We start from the raw sequence: 11,179 nt of genomic DNA on the forward strand, positions 1-11,179 counted from the left end.
CACCATGTTCCTTCTTCCCACTTTGGGAATAAAGACAACCCTAGCCACTCGCCAAGGCTCCGGAATGTATCCGAGAGCCAAGCTACTCCTAAATATTCTTATTAAGAAAGGCATAATTGGCTCCTGCCCGCGTTGCAGAAGTGTTGGTGAAATCCCATCCACTCCCGACGCCTTGAAGGGCTGGAAAGTGCCAACAGCCCACCTTATCCTTTCCTCCGTAATTATGCGCGCAGCTCTCCGCCAATCTTCAGGACGTGGTGTGCTGCATTCCCACGCCACGGATCCGACATCCGGAGTACTGCCAGGGAAATGCGCCTCCAGGAGGAGAAGAGCCCTTTGCTCCTCGTTCTCCGTGTAGGCGCCATCCGGTCTCCTTAAAGAAGCAGTCACTGGCACCCTGTCTCTAGCCAGGGCCACCAAGGTGCATCTGTGAAATCCCTTGGCACACTAATGGGGCTGTTCGACTCAAAAGCCTCGACCATAATTCCCCCCGAGCTCCTCCCCAGCCCTTTCCAACACCAGGGGATGCCTGGCCACAGTTCTAACCGAGGCGCCCGATTTTTGAAGGAAGATTTCTCCTCCATCAACCCACCCAGACAAAACCGGATGATTCTCTATGATCTAACATAGAAACCTCCCCCGATACCTTCCAGTCGCGTACCAGAAACCTCGCATTCGGACTGCCGAATGTGATATCCAGTACCTCCTCTCTAACCCCAGTTACAAAAGTTGGGGCATTCCCTACATTAAATATTTTTAGGTTTTTTTTAACTACAAATTCTAATAAGGACTCACCTCTAGTATTGGTGTCGCTGCTCCCCCATGCAACGTGATGCGCATTCGCATCACAGCCCATGATGAGTGGCCACCTCTTCCTATTGCACTGCTCCACAAGCCTTCGCACCTCCGGTGGCGGAGGGGATGCTCCATCCCCCGGAAAGTATGATGATGCGAGCACTTTCTCCAAGTCCTTGCCCCCAACATTAATGCGGGCCCTGACAGGTGTGAGGTCTCTTGTCATGTACTCTGAAAGTAAAATAAAGTTAATATTTTTTCTAATTAGAATGCAGGTCCTGGGTCGGTCCTGCCCACAATCCCATACAACCTGCGCATCCCTAATTGGCAGTCCTTTGATGTGCCCCCTGTATACCCAGGGCTCCTGTACCATGGCTATGCCCAGATGTTCCTTGGTGAACATCCTTGCCAGAACGGCCGAAGCTGCCCTGTCGTGGTGGACATTCACCTGGGCGACCTTGGTGCCTTCGTTCCTCATTTGTTGAGTTGACTGGCAGGGTGATCTTCCCCTGCCATCGGGGCGTCATTTTCTGGGAAAGACTCCTTAAGACTTACAAGGGTTAGCTCCAGGTCCTCCACCATATCCTCCGTCGTTAATGATGGAGGACGCCCCTCATCCGGGGTTTCATATCCCTCGGAAAGACCCCCCTCGTACGCCGATTCCTTTTTGGGATCATATAACTCCCGTGGCGATTCTACCCGGCCCGCCGAGGATACCACCAACGCTGTTCTTTCGGGCTGCCCCATTCTGAGCCCGTGTGCAGGGATTTTCTCGAACCGGTACCGCAGAATGTGACCGCCCCGCCTGATAGCTTCCGCGGAAGAGTTATCGATCCCTATTCGGAGAACCTTTCCGGCACCGTCCTCTCGCTGCCCCATCAGCTTCCAGACCCGGGTGTGTATTCCCCCGTTTTGGAACTGGAAGATGGCCAGCGTTTTTTTCCAGGTTTGGCCCCCGCTCCTGGGGACGAAGACAGTGATTACACAAGGCTTAGGGATATCATCCATCTCCAAATGGAGATGGCAAGGAAGGGAGATGAAGGAAATTCTGGTCCGCTCCATTTACCCAGAACTGGCGCTCGCTTGATCAACCATTCAGCTGTCTCCTCATCTGCACAATCGACGAGTTACATCCCGTGCCTAAAGTGTATTCCTTCAAATTGGATGATGTTATCCCAGCCCTTGGCTACCTCGTCGATTATCGCCTCCTCCAGCTGGGTGAGCTCCTGCTGGGTCAGCATAATGGAGGAGTATTCCCTCGACAGAACTGTCACCTTCACAATTTTAGCTAGTGCCCGGTTCCGTTTTCGAGGTGGAGGGTATGCGGTTTCCCATATTCCTTCTTTCAGCCGTCTTCCTTCTTTTGGCCCGCTCTCCTTGGGGTGTCAAGGAATCATGTCCACTCTTGCCCCCCGGAGCCAGTGGAGGTACGTCTCCAATAGGCCTCTTCCTTTCTTCCGCCAGTTTCCTAGCCTCATCAGGTGATTTTCCCTGCTCCAGGAATCGCTTGTTTGTTTGTTTTGGTCCCACGAATAGCTAGGGAAAGGGTAGTCCTCTACGCCAGAGCCCCGCATGACGTAGTAAGGTCAAAAATACTCTCTGAGGTGACCCGGTATCAGAGTCTACCAACTAGTCGACTAGGCACGGGTCGTGTAACACCATTGGATTGGGGGGGGGGGGGGACTTATTGAAGGTAAGCTTACGCCGTTACTTCATGCCCAGGAGATTCTCTTGGTTTTCAGGTCTTACTTTCGACCTTGTCGTCATGGTTACACCTGCCAGACACCACAGAATCGTGGTATCCTCCGACATCGCTCTTAAGATCACTGACCCTACTTCAGCCCCTTCACCACGGCAAGGTGGAATCCCATCAAAGGAGATATTTAGACAAAATTCTACTCATTTTGATTTGCCATTCCAAACGCAACGTTTCCAAATTAAAAAGATTTAACAAAAAGTATTAATTAAGAATTTACTGTCATTGAGGAATCAATTTTAATTTTTAAGCAATTCAATTGACAACTGCTCATTACTTGAACAAACCGATTGAATCGCTCATTAGATCATTTTCTTTTGGAATACTTTGAATACTTGGAATCTCTGACTTTAATTTTAACAAACTAAAATCAGTTCCTTCCTCCGAAAATAATAATCGCGGAATGTGCTTCTCGTGATATGCTTTCTTACATGTACGAGAAAGAAGCTCAAAATTGGGTATTATGGATGGATCATCTGAAATGTAGCCGGTTAATTTGTCGATTCAAACAAAAATTATATGCAAAGCTGATTTTTTTCCTATGCTTTTTAAAGTAAATGACCATTATTTTAAACATCAAAAAATAATTTAGCTTAAAGTAATATTCAATTTATAAAACCTTAAGAGCTCATTAAAATAGTTTTGCTACTGGAGTTAGATTTTTTGGAATGTTCTTCTACAGAAAATTTAAAGTTTTTTCCAAGTTGCAATTAATTAATTTTTGCAAATTAAAAAATATGGTTCACATACAACTCTCTGTTTATTTATGGCTATTTTATATATTCAATTGAGATGGAATATGAAAGAATCTTGTTAAAGACTGAATCAATAATAAAAGCCTTTGCATATTGTAAAAATCATACCAGTTTTATAATTCATAGTTTTTTTATATTTTCTTGTTCAATATAGGTCTAAAGCACTATTCGTTGAACCATAATATAAAATTAAATATTAATTATAAAAATAATATGTGATGACTGGATGACATTTCAATTGGTAATGTAATCAAAGGGCGAAGCGCGCGTATTCTTTTAACGCTTTTTAATTGAAGTTTATATTCAGTGCCATTCATAATGCTTATATAATGGCGTCATAAATCATATTTTTTTATAAAATTATGCGTTTTAAATGTAAAAAAATTGAAATTGATAGATCGACTGAAAATTTTATGAATTAAATATTTTCTTTTTACATTTCACAATAGACGAGAAGAAATTCGTTCAGATTGATTTTAATCCAACAATTAAAATTTCAATGAGAGTAGATTTATGTATAAAGTAGAGATTTTAAACAATTACTACATATTGCTTAATTGAATTTTTAAACTGAATTGGAATTTAAATGTCTTGAGAATAAACACTGATCTCTTAAAATTTTTAAATTTTTTAAAAACTGATTTATTATATCTAATTAAACAGGCTTGAAAATAGGATGTAGGTATAAAAATTATGGTAGACCGATTGCAGGAATTATTCAATATAGTGTTCAATAGTGATTCAAAGCAATGCAGCTTAAAAATATTGATGCTAAATAACAAAGATACAAGTTGAATATTTTTATATTCCACTGCATGGCCTGAACAACGTACATTAAGCGGAAATATTTTTACATGTATGTGTTTTGTTTCTACAAAACTCAAAGTAAACATGTTTTAAAAATTTTTTTGAGAGAATTTCATTAAATTGTTTTGACTTTGTCTTAATGTGGTTGAGTGTCACATATGTATTTTGATTGCAATGACAAATAATTTTGATTGATGCATAATTTTTTTGTGTAATGCATAATAATGAACCAAGTAAGCAACTGGACCAAATTTGTTTAAATTATGTGAACTAATATTGTTAGAATAGTTCGTTCTTACAGTGTGAAAATAGTATTCAGAGTAATATACTTACTAAAGTTATATAATTTTTCATGTAGCTGGATATTAAACTGTATATACGATTAACAACAATTTTTTCAGAATTTAATCCCGAACCTAATCTCTCAAATGTATAAATATATTAATATAGTACTTATAAAAGATAACTATGAAATATTAAAGTTGTTTATTTTAGCACAATTCTTTCACCTACCTATATTTGCGTATAACAATATTTTTAATAATTTTAAAATTGCAATATTTTTTGGGTCAAGGATATCATTACTTTGATTCAATTTTTATTCAATTCTTAGTATAGTTAAGCACATACTATATTAAAAATTTAAAAACGAATCAGGAGAGTCTTTCCGCTACAATTTTAAAATTTATTTTAAAGTGTTACATTTCATATAAATTATATATGTAGCTATATTTTATTAAGAGAAAAAAATTAATTTGTGTTTTATGCTGCACCTTTAAAATTTTTTAATTAGTGTAATTGTTGGAAAATGAAAGCTACAAAGAAGAAGGAAAATAATGTAAAATTTTCAAAAATGACAAATATTTTACATAAACCAGAACACGGTCACAAACTTGAATAATTGTCTTGTGTTACATTTCTGGGGGATGAATATTTATTCATCTAATTTACAAAAACTGAGACTTTATTTAACACATATTTATACTATTTTTAATAATTTTGAACGGATAATTTTTATTACATAATCAGTAGGTGATAGTTCAGATTTCGAGACCGTCATATATTTAAATATTTATGAATATTGAGCAGTAAATTTTATTGTTTTCACCTCTTATACAATAAAAGACACACTAACTTTTGTGATTAAGACTTCACAAGAATAATTTAAAATCTAGCGATTGTCGTGTATTAAGGTCTAATATCGAAGATTATTAGGATCATGTAATAAAATATTATTATGTTAAAATTAGTATTAAAAATAATTTTTCCCCTATGAGACTTTTGGCTTTCCGCATCATAAAATAAATCAAAATGAGAATAATTTTATATTTTGAAATATTCTTTTATAAATTTTAATAACTAGAATAAATTTTATTTAGTGAGTGTTTTATAATTTTTATGATTTTGTATTTATACACGAAGCTGGCAACTATACATTGTACTAGTCAACGGCACAATTTTGTAAAATCACTGGAGTTTTTCCTGAATAAGTAAATTTATATGAAAAATATAACATGAATGTAAAAATAAATTTTATTATCACATAAATACCTTTGTGAAAGCATAAATGCCTTGAATAAAATTATCCATTAACCCTTTCGTTGTTGTGATTTTATAGATCAAACTTTCGTTGTGGTATTTGTAAATAACTTTATGTTAGTCATGTCTTTATGGTATTCCGTAATATTGTGATAATAAAATCAGTTATAGTAGTTCAAAAAAAATCTGATATGATCAGCACATGACCGACTGCAATGAATATTGTCTAATTTAGTGAATGTGTTAATTTTATGCACTTCTATACAATTGTAAGGACATCAGTAAAATTTCAGTTAACATTCATCGAAAAATGTAAATTCGGCTGAATCCTTGTATAGAGTTTCGCTTTGTGCCATTCGAATTCCCTGAAAAGTGAGTATGTCAGCCAGCAACAAGCACGCAAATATAGAATTTCAAGCAACTCCATCATCTAGTTCCGTAGATATGTTGAAAAAAGGAAAATCAATCTCTAGTTTGGATCATTGTTTTAACACCAAAACCACGCCAAATTTAAATATTAAATTTCAATTGGTTGATTATTTGGCAAAAAAGTCCAGTCCTCGAGACCTGACATGTCCCAAAAATCATATATAAAATTTCGCACACACAGGCCGACATACCGACATCTCTCTAAAAGTAGTTTATTTACGCTTCCCTACTATGAAGAAGTGTGTTCCCACCGAAAACTAGACATTCTAAATTTGGTGCCATCATAATATTTCTCTTATTGTATGCAATGCGGTAATAAATTTAAACCGCATTAATATTGATAATAAAAGACAATTGTGTGTAGTCGAAAAACAAGGTTGTTTAAAAGTAAAACTGAAAGCGAATAATAAAAACCAAATTAGTTTTGCATTTTCCAAAATGTCATTCCTTCGCCTATTATATAAAATTACAATATCATAAAAAAAAAATCATTTATGTATTTCAATTGTTTTATGAATAATATTTAAGGATATTATAATATTACGCGCATGTTGTTTAACATTGATGACCTACTTTGAAGAAATCAAAAAATTTTTACGACATAATTTAATTATTGACAATCAAAATAATAAAAGATTACCTATACGGTTTGTAGTAATTATAAATTAAGGGTAAATAAAATTATGCTTTGCAATATGCGTATAGAATACCTGTTACGTATACGACTGCCAAAAGAATGCACTGTTGTATATTACGACAAAATGATGCACTATATAATTATAATTCATGTAACAAACCTTAAATACCTAAATCAGTGATTGTCAACATTTTTTTTTGTTGTCACGGCACACATTCAATGATTGTAAAAATTACAATGCAATGCTGATATACAATATATTTCTATTTTTTCGTTTTAAATATGTATATGTTACTTATTACCGAAAGTCCAAATTCACACAAACAAGCGGTGATTACGGCGAATACCTAATATTATCAAAATGAATTTAATGATTGCTCCGAATAACTTCAAGTCGAATTTCTATTATCCAATGTAATTGAAATTAGTTCTTCCTCTTCATTCAAATTCAATTCAAATACAAAAGTACAATATTCTCATTTTATATAGTGAACAGAAGAGTCTGAACACAGTATTATAAGAATTTCCGATTTAGTATATTTTAATAAGGTATAATAATTTAAAAATTCAATAAAATATTCCACAAGTTGCTGCACAAGATTTTGGTTTTGTTCCGTCTAAGACGGTTTCGAATCATTAAGAGCGAATGCATTAACAATCAAATGGAATGATTTCTTTCAGTAGAACCAATGAAGCCATATTCCTTATATTACTTTAATTATAAAATTGAAATTTTACTTTTTGATTCCAATTTTATTAATAAAATATTCGGCGTCTGACATCTTAGGATTTAAGTATTATAAGTACGCATAATCTATGCACTTTGCATTCATTTCACTAGTTTGCATTCTGTGTTTTTCTTAATTTTCTCACATTTTATTATAGCTTTCCTTTAAAATTCATAATTTTCCAGTTTTGTTTTTTTAATATGCACTTTACTTTTAATATAAATATTGCTAAAAATGCTGTTTTCAGTCTCATTGATACTTTAGTCCTGCATTAACAAAGTATAAATAACCTTTTCATTTTTATATATGGAATAGTTTTAATTCGCCTGTCAATCTTTGGGCTTCTCCATTTAATATTCAATTAAGAAATTAATTTTTATTAGTCTTTCTTCTTCAATTTAATTTTATTCCTATTCTTATGTAGTGAATATAAATTTCAATATGCATTAAGAGCAATGTGTTCTCCGAGTCGCAAATAAAAATAAAGGAAATAAAATACATTCTGTATTATACGAGTATAAATAGTATAACTATGTAGATCTACATACTGATGTATGTATGTATATACGCATAAAATGTGTAAAATTGTTTTTAATAAAAAAACATTCAAAATAATTATTGGTATCGGAAATAGTTCAGTATTGAAGGTCATTAATGCAATGACCATGGAAAACATAAATTAAAATAGTATAGCTAGAGTATAGAGCTATGTATGTAGGAATAAAAGAAAATAAAAATGGTATTTAAGAGCCGCTTGAAATCGGCGTCATCTCTTTTCATTCTTAATTTAAAAATGCTGTTTAATTGATTTTCGCTTTTGTTTGTGGTATTTTCGTCGTAATTCACTTTATTTAGCGAATGCTAATTTTATATTGATGTTTTTTTTTATAAAATGTGAAATATTTCCATATTATATAAAATAGTTAGTCAGTTAGAAATAACAAGAAATTTGTGCACAATTTAGTAGAGGCTACATTCCATATAAATATCTAACTTATACGTACTTGCGAAACTTATTGAAACTTACCACTGATTATAAACCGAAAATCTAGTAAGCCAGCTGAACAAAATTTTTAAGGCGTGTATATTATTTATACTATGTAATTATAATTCGGCAGTTTTTTATTAAGTTTCAAGGAGTTACATGGATTAGTTTTGAAAATATTTGAAATTAGCTTATAGAGTTATATGACAGCTGAACCGGTCAAGCATTTTCATACAACTGCCGTATTTTAAAAAGCAGGCTTTTTTAGTTGTACGACAGTCAACACGAACCTGTTTTACGACAACAGCAGTTGTCTTTGCCAAAAAAGAATTGATAATTTGATCGCCTTCTTCATATACAATAAAATTAAAATTATTTACGGTATTTATTAGAATAGTGTTGATATTGCAATATACTTTGTTATTTCAAATACATATGTATTTTACTATTAAACCAAATGTTCAAATTCTTTAAAAATTTTATTCTATTTTAAGTTTGTGGTAATCAATAGAACCGATAAAACTCAAGTCGTTGAACTATTTTCATCTAACCAATATTCTTTATTATTTTGATTGATTTATAAAAAAAACAAATGATAATTATATTCAACATTTTAACGTTTAATAAATATTAATAAAATTTCTATAACTAATTTTTATACCGCCAATTAAAGGCAATAAATTGTATTGTAATAAATATTCCAATGTCCTTAATATTTGAGTAAATTGATTTTATATGAGATGGCAAAATATACTGTCGCATTTCATAGAAAATTGTATAGGAAAATTTGAAATTCTTAAATTGGAATTCAAAATAAAGTGTTTGTGAAAATATTTTACAGTAATGTGTTCTTAATTTCAATCTACAGGAAATTTTTAATATTATTAAGCAATTTAACTAACTGGTCTAGTTAGGTGTAGATTTCTTGTTAAACGAATAACAAATTAAATGAAGTTTTGAAATGACAAATTAACAAATTTTGTTCAGAAAACTGGAAGAAAAGTTAAAAATTTTTAATGTGATTAAAGTAATGGTAAAATTTAAATTTATTTAAAGTTATTGTGAATATCAAAGGCTTATAATGTGGGTCCATTACCCTATTAATAGTAATTTATTAGTTATATGCGAAAATATTTTAAAAATGATTTCAATTTAGCATTTATATTCGCAGCTGCTTTGTTAATGACCAATTATTTTAGCATTTAATTAAATAGTGCATTAGCCGTAGTAGCTGCTTAAAGAAAGTGTAATTAAAAGACCTTTAGATTAAAATTTCCGAATTCTGAAGGTATCACTTCTGCTAAAAATTTCTGATCTCAATAATAAATTGTTTATTTTCAGGGGAAAACCTGATTAAGTCTGAAAACTTCATTTTGGACGTTTTTTTGAAAACTGAAACGCAGTTGTCAAACCATGGAGACCTTGTAATAAAAATAAGGCCTCCTGAATTTGACTATCACCTGCAATTGCCTAACCACCGAATTATTACTTCTACTTGTTGGATATTTCCTTTTTTTAAAATTATATTTAATATATGAAATTTTGATTAATCTTAAAATTCATAAATCGTATGAATTATTACTTAATCCTTTGTATTATATGGCATTTTTATATGTCTATAAATATTTATATGCCACACACAAATTCATGTAATTTTGTGGTAATCCTTTATTTCTATATTTTACCTTTTCTATAAATAAAAACTTTAATTCCATTTAAAAAAATTTGAAATTTTTTATATTAAAATACAAACATAATGTATGTACAAAATTATGTATTAAAATATTATAATAGAAAAGTGTATGTAGGACACAGAGGGTCTTAAAATTTATATTACATTTTTTGTATACATATATACACACATAGATATTTTGACCCAATTCTCTTATTTATATTTTATATTATTTTGTTATTCTAATATCCTGGGCAAGTTTTGCACCGGAATGGTACCTATATGCAATGTAAAGTAACTTTTATTATATATAATATTCAGGAACTTAACAGAAGTGTTAAAATACTTAAATTAAGTAAAGTTATAATAAAATATATAAATTTTACATTTACATTTCTCATTTAATATTATTTAATATTATAAATGGTAAGTAGAATCGTACCAAAAAAAAAAATAATTTTAAATACCTTAGACATTTTATTTGTTTTTAGAGAAATTTTAATGGAAAAAGGAGAACATAATTATTATGAATGTATGGTAGTAGCATAGCAGTACAACTTTATAACACTTAAAATTGAAATCTTGAGCAAATGAAAGCTAGTAATATTTATTATCAAAGGACATTATTATATTTTGAATTTTTACAGATTTTGTGTCTTAAGGAAAGGAAATGAATAATCGTGATATGATGGACTGTAAAATATAATTAGAATACGAGTAAGTCAGTGTACCATAAGTGAGTAGAATTAAATATGTGCCAGTATACTAGAATACGAAAAGAAAATATAATGTTTCATTCAAGTTTATTTTAAATTAAGTATGTAGGTAATTTGTGATTGTGTGAATAATTCTAACTCTAAATTATTCTTCTGGTTCAATACTCGTAATTTAATTTATTTTTAGTGTATTTTAATTTGGAACCTATTATTCATTACATTAGAGAATAGGAATGACCAAATTTTTTAATTATTCATTAGCTTATACGTGCATATTAATATTGTTAATGATTTCCATTAAGGTGACTCAATTGTTCAAAATATGATTAAGAACAAAATTGTGATTGATATTATAATCAA

This window comes from Condylostylus longicornis, unplaced genomic scaffold (genome assembly GCF_029603195.1).
Source record: "Condylostylus longicornis isolate FDR11 unplaced genomic scaffold, ASM2960319v2 ptg000055l, whole genome shotgun sequence".
NCBI lineage: Eukaryota > Metazoa > Arthropoda > Insecta > Diptera > Dolichopodidae > Condylostylus > Condylostylus longicornis.